The sequence below is a fragment of the Crocodylus siamensis genome, chromosome 3, assembly GCF_052110815.1.
Source record: "Crocodylus siamensis isolate JL-2025a chromosome 3, ASM5211081v1, whole genome shotgun sequence".
Classification (NCBI taxonomy): domain Eukaryota; kingdom Metazoa; phylum Chordata; order Crocodylia; family Crocodylidae; genus Crocodylus; species Crocodylus siamensis.
Window position 1 is genome coordinate 26,416,507 of NC_143397.1, and position 9,791 is coordinate 26,426,297.

The 9,791-nt window shown below is 45.8% G+C and overlaps 1 long non-coding RNA gene across 1 annotated transcript; it reads left to right on the plus strand.

Moving 5' to 3' along the window:
- The first annotated feature begins 1,262 nt into the window (after positions 1-1,262).
- LOC149868103 (uncharacterized) lies at positions 1,263-9,001 on the plus strand. The gene is made up of 3 exons (XR_016440948.1): positions 1,263-1,386; positions 7,204-7,320; positions 8,096-9,001. It is a non-coding gene; the product is annotated as an uncharacterized LOC149868103 (long non-coding RNA).
- The last annotated feature ends 790 nt before the right edge of the window (positions 9,002-9,791 follow it).

Below are 9,791 nucleotides of genomic sequence, written 5' to 3' on the forward strand. Positions count from 1 at the left end.
TTATCTCTGTGACTGATTTTAGCAGGAATTATGTATGAAAGATAGTCTCTTGTGAATGGTTTAAGTTGTCTGTGGAGTATCCTTTGTTTAGATATAGAGCTGTTTTAAAAAGACAATGTATGAAATTTTGCCGAACAAATAAATGTTTTATCAAACGTATCCTGTTCAAATAGCTCTTAGTAAATAATTTTTTCATGTAGCATTCAGCTTCTTCATGTTACTGAAACTGATCTGTGTTGAAAAGAAGCCTTTGCTTAATCAGTCTGTTGATTAGAATGGCACATGATATATTAAATTTACCAGGCCCCAGTTAACATGCTGAAAAGATGTATAATAGTGTATCTAATTTATTTTGTATTATGATTCTTTGACTTATCTGATCCAGCTCACATCTGCAGCCCAGATCCATCCTCTACATCCAGTTTCTGCATTGTCCAGTTAAGCACCAGGTCCCAGAATTGTAAAGTCCTCCAGAGTGGGAGGATGTTCTTTCCATGGGAATCTGCTGGCCTCAACTACAAGAGGGTCTACTGCTGTTGCCCCAAAGTGGGCAATGTTTGTCAGGAATGGATATGATGAGGGCAATCTAAGCATGTTCTGATTCAGCACAGCTCCTATGCACAACTTATTCATGTCACAGCCCTGCTTGGATCTCCCAAGACTGATGTTTGTGCCCCCCTCCTGCCCCCCGATGTTAGATGAATCTGAGCAGACTGAAGTGTTGTCTCTTTCCTTGGCATCTCATTACATTTTGGGGGCACAGACTGTCTGTGTGTAATCCCTTTACAGAAATGTGTGTTTAAGTCTAGCTGCCCAGAGCCACCATTTTGGTGCTTGTGGTTAAGTTCATGATCCAACAAGGTCCAGCCCCTCTAGGATGGAAAGGGATAGTAATAGTGTTGTTTCCTTGGGGTAGAAGGTGAAGAAGAGAATTGTCTCTGCCTGAAATTAGAGAGAAACAAAATAAAATTGTTGTACTTGGAACCTGGCCAGAAATTGGTGTTAAGTTCCCAGTCCTTCCTTTCTCACAAGTTCAGTGTATGTGTGTTACACAGAAATAAAGGCTTCACGTCAGCAATTACTTCTGGGACAAGGAATTGAAAAATGACTTGAACTGACCTCAGATACAGCTTCCCTATCCATCTCAGCTGTTTTCAGATTCTGTATTGTAGTCTAACTGGACCAAGCACAGCAAGTCCTTAGTCATGCTAATCAAAAAATATTTGTTTTTTTTCCTTTTACAGGCTTTCTGGTTGTGGCAGATGGATTTTAAATTTAAGAGAGTATGGAAATGTTCAGCACTTTAATCAGTAAGAGAAGTGCCTGTGATCAAGAAAGTTTGAGCCTTGACCAGGATCTACAATGACCAAATTTCAGCTGTGATAGGTTGTTAACAAACCTGTTTGGCCTAACAGTAGTTATCAGTCAAATATCATATGCTTCTATAGGCAGATATGTTGTTTGGGTAAATCTGATATCTTTTATTCTGTTTCTATAAACACTTGCTCTGTTTCTATAAACACTTGCTCAATGGTACAATAATGCAGTGGTTTGTCATGCACCTATTCATTTAAACTCTTCCTGGACTTGTTAATGTTTATGGAACACTTTACTTTCAACTGGCTCATAAATTTATTTTGTGGTCTCCCCAAAAGATAAAACTTGAGAGAAATTTCATTTGGTTGTAAAGATTTATTTTTGTTTAGTTCGAACTTCTGCTCTCTTGACCTTCAAATGAGCCGTGACAATGAAATACTTACCTTGATGGTCATGTTTTCCCATTGTGAATAGTGTACAAAAAAATTTAATATGTTAGTTAATTATCCTCTTCACTGTCAAGTATCTCTCACCCCTTTTCCCATCCAGAATTGACTTTATTTCATGACCATGAAAGGTGGAAAAAGTGAAACTAGTTTAGTATAAATACTAGATATTTATATTAGTCACCCCAATACTAGATAAAATGGACAGTTTGAATATAGTATACCTCTTTATTATAATGCAAACATTTATTGTCAATACATTTACAGAGGGTACTGATATGAGTAACCATAAGTCCTCATAGCAACTGCTATTTTAAGTCTGCTTCATCCACTGGTTTCAATTGCTTGTAAGTTTTTCAGGCTTTTAACTATTCAGGGGGAAATCTGGTCTCTGCCTCAAGTTGAATAATTTTGAAAGTTCTAGTGAAAAGACCTCTAGGGCTAGGGCCAGAAGTTACACATAAACCAGTTTAAGTGATAAGAAACTGGTTTAAACCTGTAACAGAACAGATGTTCAGTGCACATAAACCAGTTTTAAAATGGCCACAATTGATTTAAGAGAAACCTGGTTCAATGTAGTATCAGACTTAACTGATTGAGGTTAAATCGGTTTATGGGACTTCTGACCCAGAACCTTTCCTAGTTTAAGTTAAATCAGAGTCCCTCAGCATCCCAGCATGCTTTTCATCCCTGGGTTGGGCTGTGCTGTCTGCATTTTAGCAAGTGATGGGGTGGTGGTGTGGCCAGACACTGGCCATCATGGCTTCCTGAGGCAAAGTGGCCAGGGAGGGGGTTTATCCATCACGGGATCCCAGGCAGGGTCTTCCTGGCCAAGGGTGAGCAGCAGAGGCAGTGGCTGGGGTTGGAAGACCCCGGCTGTGGTCCCCCAGTGGGAGAGGGGACAGAGCGGGAAATAAACTCCTCCCTGGCACTTTCACCTTAGGGCACCATGCCAGCTGGTGTCTGGTCATGCCCCCACCCCAGAGCAGGGAGGGATCCTGACAGGGGCTGCTGTGCCCTGGCCAGGCAGACCCTGATTGGGGTCTTGGGGGGAGAGGGGAGGGAGAGGAGAATAAAGCATCTCCCCTCTGTACCCCCTTTGCCTTAGAGGTCATGCCAGGCTGGCATCAGGCTAGAGGCCAGGATCTGGTTCCACTCTTTCACCTTCTTCCACCAAATCCTGGCAAGGCCTGCTTCCCCCTTTCCCCTCCAGGCACATCACAGCTGGGGTTCCTGCAGGCCAGGGTTGGGGTTTAAACCACTCTCCAGTCATACTCAGGCCTACAGGGGGCTGGCTGCCCCCCTTCCCTCAGCTCAGCTTTCCCTGGCCCAGCTACAGAGGAAGGGAAGGGAGGGCTCACTCTAGCACCCCTCAGCTTCTGGCTTAGGCCACTGCAGGCACGTGGCTGCATTTCCAGAATCAAAAGTGAATGTCTATTCACTTGCTTCTCAGTTCAGTCTACACAGACTAGACTAACCTGCAAAGATTGAATCAATTTAGACTTGGGCTTTTTGAATGTCTGCACTTAGCCTAGTTGGTGATGTTTGTTGTTTGTTCTCATTAGAGAGAGCAGGGAAAATAGGTAGTTTTCCCAATGGTAATGATTTTTATCAAAAGAGCTGTAGCACTCTATAGAAACAGATAAGAATAGATCTTATTTTGATTACGTTAGTTTTTTTCATAGATTTCGTAGATTTCATAGACATTAGGGCTGGAAGGGACCTCGGGAGATCATCGAGTCCAGCCCCCTGCCCAAAGGGCAGGAAGTCAGCTGGGGTCATAGGATCCCAGCAAGATAAGCATCCAATTTACTCTTGAAGGTGTTCAGTGTAGGTGCTTGAACCACCTCCGCTGGCAGACTGTTCCAGACCTTGGGGGCTCGGACAGTAAAGAAATTCTTCCTTATGTCCAGCCTGAAATGGTCTTGCAGGAGTTTGTGACCGTTTGACCTCGTCATCCCTTGGGGTGCTCTGGTGAACAAACGTTCCCCCAGATCCTGGTGGTCACCCTTGATAAATTTATAGGTGGCCATCAGATCACCCCTGAGCCTGCACTTTTCCAGGTAAAGAGTCCCATGGCTCTCAGCCTGTCATCGTAAGATCTGTTTTCCTGACCTCTGATCATGCGCGTGGCTCTCCTCTGGACTCTCTCAAGCTTCTCCACATCCTTTTTGAATTGTGGAGCCCAAAACTGGACGCAGTACTCTAGCTGCGGCTTCACCAAGGTCTAGTACAAGGGGAGAATGACGTCCCAGGATTTGCTCGAGAAGCATCTATGGATGCACGCCAGCATTTTGGTTGCTTTACTAGCCGCAGCATCGCATTGCAGGCTCATGTTCATCTTGTGGTCAATGATGACCCCCAAGTCTCTTTCTTCTGTAGTGCTGTCCAACGTAGCTCTGCCGAGCCTATAAGGGTGCTGCAGGTTTTTCCTCCCAAGGTGGAGAACCTTGCATTTTTCGGTGTTAAACATCATCAGATTCTCATCCGCCCATTTGCTGAGCTTGTCCAGGTCAGCCTGGATCACCTGCCTATCTTCTGGCGTGGATGCTTTGCCCCAAACTTTGGTGTCATCGGCGAACTTGGCCAGTCCATTCCTGACTCCAATGTCCACATCATTAATGAAGATGTTGAACAGGATGGGTCCCAGGACAGAGCCTTGAGGGACCCCACTGGTCACAGGGTACCACGATGAGTGACTGCCATCAATCACAACCTTCTGGGTCCGACCACGGAGCCAGTTTCCCAGCCAGCGGATCATGGTGGAGCCAAGGCCACAACTGGGCAGTTTGGCCAAGAGGTGATCATGGGATACCAGATCAAAAGCTTTTTTGAAGTCAAGATATATGACATCAATCTCTTCTCCCTTGTCCAGGTGATAGGTCACCTTGTCATAGAAGGAAATGAGATTGGTCAAACAAGACCTACCCGCAACAAACCCGTGCTGGCTATCCCTTAGAATGTTAGCCTGGGCCAGTCCCTCAAGGATGGCCTCCTTAATAAACTTTTCTAAGATCTTCCCCAGGATAGAAGTCAGGCTAATGGGCCTGTAGTTAGCCGGATCCACTTTCCTCCCTTTCTTGAAGATCGGCACCACATTGGCTTTCTTCCAGTCTTCGGGCACTACACCAGAGCGCCAGGAGTTTTCAAAGATCCGTGCCAGGGGCTGGGCTATGACGCTCGCCAGCTCTTTGAGTACCTTGGGGTGGAGATTGTCAGGGCCAGCTGACTTGAAGGTATCCAGCTTCTCAAGGTGTTCCTTCACGAGGTCAGGATTTATGGAGGGTAGGGGATCCCCATCACCCGGATCTCCCTGTCCCATAGCAGGCATGGGCGTCCCATGGGACTGATGAAAGACTGACGCAAAGTACCTATTTAATAGGTTGGCTTTTTCCTGGGCGTCAGTTGTCAGTTGCCCCATCTGGTTAGCAGGGGTCCAACGTTGCCCTTGCTTTTCCTCCGGCTCCCCACATATCTGAAACAGGACTTTTTGTTGTCCTTGATGCTTGAAGCTAGTTGGAGTTCAGTTGCAGCCTTGGCTTTCCTGGTTTGCTCCCTGCAGGACTGGACCAGTGCAGAATAATCCTCCTTGGAGGTGAATCCCATCCTCCATCCTTTGTAGGCTTTCCTTTTTAGCCACAGGAGGTCCGCTAGGTCCCTAGAGAGCCAGGAGGGCTGCTGTGCCTTCTTACTGCCTTTCCTCTGTGTTGGAATAGATTTAACTTGTGCATTGAGGATTGCTTCCTTGAGAAGCAACCACTCTTCTTGAACTCCCATCTCCCTGGGGTCATGGTCCCTGAGGGCCTGACCGACAAGCCTCTTGAGCTTGTCAAAGTTGGCTTTTCTGAAGTCAAGGACTTCTGTGTTGCTGACTGACTTGCCAGCTTTACGGCAGATGGTGAAGGTGATCAGCTCATGGTCGCTGTCACCCAGCTTCCCATTGATCACTAGGTCACTGATTAGGTCGTCCCCCGTAGCCAGTACCAGGTCGAGCAGCGCTTTGCCTCTCGTTGGCCCATAGACTTCTTGAGTCAGGTAGAGGTCATCCACGCACGAGAGAAAGCTTTGCGACCGCTCGGATTTTGCTGAGTGATCTTCCCAGGAGATGTCCGAGTAATTGAAGTCACCCATGACAACCAAGGTCCTGGAGCAAGTGGCCTCAGTCAGTTTAAGGGAGGAATGCGTATTTGGTCAACTGACACAAGACTGTCTCATTTTCACTGTTTTAGCATGTAACGTGCCCCTCCCCCCGCTCCCAGTGCTTGGTCTGCAGAAGTCAACAGTCTATCTGAGATAGCAATCAATGCAGTTACTATTGATCTCAAGTGATGAGGGTATATTTTGAACTGCTGAATATCTTGGGTTCAAAGAATGAAGATGGCAGACTCTGGAGGCCCACTGTTCTGCATTTACCTGAATCCAAGACAATATCAAGTCTAAGATGACTTCCCCCAATAATTGGATTCTAGACAAGGTACATTATGAATCTGTCATAATTTTCCATGTCTAGAGTCTAATATTGGGTGCCGTGGTTGTCTTAAATTTATCCTCCCCACTGATGTGGTGGGAAAGCAGCAGCAGGGGAGCAAGCAATGGGGGAGCAGGTGGTAGGGAGGCAAGTGGTGTGGCTTGACCCCTGCTGCTTTCCCTCTCCTACTTATTCCCCCCTGCCTGCCACTTACCCACTGCTGCCTGCCCCCTCACTTGTTTCTGTGTATGCCCCACCTTCTGCTTCCTGCCCCACCCTTCTGCTGCTGTCTCCAGCTGATCTGCCCCACAGCTGCTCCTGACCTGCACTTGCTCTTGCTGCATAGAGCAGCTGTGTAGGGAGTCCGGTTCAGCTGGGAGCAACATGAGTGGTGTGCATTCCTTCTTCCCTGTCTGGCTGTCCTTTCCCTCCTCCCCTCTTCTGGCCAGGATTAAGCTGGAAGGAGGACTCTGTGCATCTACCTCAGCTGCTTCCTCCAATGTGGTGTAGGAGCAGGTGAGGAGCAGCACTGGGGATCCCATGCCCATATCAGCTGGGAGTCAGACTGCTCCAACTGGGACCTATGGGGAGTGGGTGCGCAGAATGCTCAGATCTTCTTGGGGACAACAGCAATGGCAAGCTGATTCATCCTTCCAGCATCTGCTCCCTGCCAGCCAGGGAAATGGGAGAGAGGAGCTGGGCTGGGGCCAGATACTGGCAGCTGGCCCTGGCCAAGCTGGGCTATAAAAACTGCCTCTCACCACAGCTCCCAGCTTGGCTGGTCTGTTACTTGATTCTAAGACAGCACTTTGTTTTCTCCATGATGAATGGGAGGGGGAGGGGGAGAGAGGGAGCTTGTCCTGGAATTGAATAAATATGGTACTCGACTGTTAGGATAGGCAACTTGAATTGTGTCCTCTTACATGCAGAACATAACTTTTAATTACATATTGCAAACTACTTTCTCCACAGGACCCTGATTTGATTTGGTGCATCAGATGGGTGGTGCTTATGGAAAAAAATCAAAGGTGCGTCAGGAAAGATACCATCATTTCGAGACTTCTTCCTCATTACCGAAGAAATTGGAAGGTGAATGGTGAATGAAACAGTTGAGTGAAGGCAGAGAAAGGATTGTCTTGTACTTTAAAATAGTGGGCCTTGACCTTCAAAACCTGAGTTCTACTTACGGGTTTTTATACCATCTTCACTTTTATACCTGAGCTTCTACCAAGTATGCCTGAATTGATGTGATGAACATCTTGTTCTTTCCCTTGTCCTCTTCAGAGGGAGAATTATGAGTAGGATAAGGTAGACTGAGTTTTGGTAGGGTTTTGCTTCTGGGTTCTGCTTATGTGCGTGTATGTATATTGATCAATAAGTATATCTGAGAAGGCAGGTCTTACCTTTTGCATTTTGCATTTGGAGCAGAAGCTGATGAGCTTTGAGGATTCTGCTAGTTATGGGAGCGCCACAGTTTTGGACTAGTCATAAAATAGCTCTCAGTCCCACACAGAACAACTTGACCCATATAAGAGAGTATTTGGCATAGATCCTGCATGGTACTGGCCAAGTAAGTTATAAACGTAAATTTATGCATGCTTGTGGCACTATCAGTGTTTCAATTGGAGGAAAGTGCATGTGGAAATGAATCATTTATTATTCAGTGCAGGGTTTGGAAACAGCAATAAATAAGCCTAGAGTCATACATTAATGGGCAAATAAATATTTGACATGTTTTATTCATAGAGTACTATTCATACTTTAGACTGAATACAAGTCCTGTGGAAAGAAAAAAGCCTAGGTGTAATTTTGACTCCACTGACGTTGTAAAAACAATTTTAATTCTTGCTTTCTTATCTACTAGGTTCTTGACTGCAAAGATCACTTCTCACTTCTGGGTTGGAAGGTGTCACCCTCAGTCTACAAACCACTGCATGTAGGTCAGGATACAAAGTGAAGAAAAGCCTATTCAAAGAAAAATTAAGTTTAGTAAGTAGAATGTTATTAATTTATCAGAGTTAGCAAGGTTACTACAGCTAACAACTCAGCAGCTTTTGTGAAAATTTCTATGGGACTTTTGTTGAACTTGAATAGGGAGGAATCTGGCTTCACATCTTATTTGAAACACTGCACCACCACCACCAGCCTGGTGTGTCCTGCATTCCATTTCCCTAGTGTACACTAACCTGTCTAGATCAGGGGTTGGCAATCTATGGCCCATGGGCTAGATCTGGCCTACAAAGCCTGTGGACCCAGATCATAGAGTTGTGGCTTTGGCAGTGGGGAGCTGTCTCTGCTCCATGTCACAGTCAGCCGCTGGGGACTTTGGTGGATGGGGAGCTTTGTCCTGTGTCTTGACACAGTTAGGTAATAGGCATGCCATGCCCTGCTGCAACTGAGGAATAGGTAGAAGGGGTTGTGGCACATGGGTCCTAATGCCTTCCTGCCACCAACTTGAGCTGGGTCATTCTAGCCTCTCTACTGGAAAACTTGAATCTCTCAGTACTGGAAAGTATTTAATGCTTCCAGTGAAGTCATGGGCTATGACTTACAGTTGCAAAGTCGGGGCAAACTTTCAGTAAGCTGGGGATTGTACCATGGAGGGCTTTGACTATCAGGAGAGATTTTGTATTTAGGTTTTCTTTGTATCCAGAGTCAATGCAGGGGACACAGCACAGGACTTGTATGCTCAGAGTGACAGAACGAGTAACAGAAATCAAAACATTTGATTGCTTTTGGTTGTTAGGACAGTAATGTGATTTTAATGATTCTTCATTGTATGTTGTTTTTTCAGTTTGCCTGGTTATATAATAGAGAAAATAGAATAAAGGACAGTAGTTTCATTACTGCCTCTCTTGTGTTTCCAGACACTACCCTTGTGTTATGGAGTCCCTTCTTGGGAGTGGTAGGGGAGACAGTTGCTTGCTGCCTTGGCATGGTCTCTGAGAGTACCCCTTGAAGCCAGGATAGGTATAGGTTCTAGAGCAAGGGAGAAGCCCAAGCTCCCTCCTACTCTGAGACCCTAGGCTTTCGGTCTCTTGCCTTCCCTATTTCTCTGTGGTCTTGAGTCAAGGGCCAAGCATCTAGCTTTACTTCTGAGAGAGGAACTTCACCTCATCGTGAGGTGACTCAGTGCAGCCCTCAGTTCCAAGCAGCTGAGCCAGTGGTCTCCTTGGTAAAGGCAGAAGGTGTATAAACTCTCAAGGTATCTAAACGCCAGGGTTATGTGACAGAGTGGGGAATTTTGAGGACTTAAATTTCAGGGGTGGGTGCCTAACTACCACTGTAGCCCCAAACTCCCTCTGAGGATGGACTGTTATTGTCAGTCATTGTGGGTTTATGATTGTTCTTTCTCTCATCCTCGCCACCTCTCCCTAACAGGCCAAGAGTCAATGCTGTGATGTGTCTTAGACTTGGACTTGGGACTGGCCTTGACAACCACCAGTTTCCAACAAGACAGAACTGATATCAAGTGGGATCTTAATGTGACTCTATATTGCCCTTGTGTTTCTTAAACATAGTATATACCAATACTACAGTATTACACTATGCTATGAAAA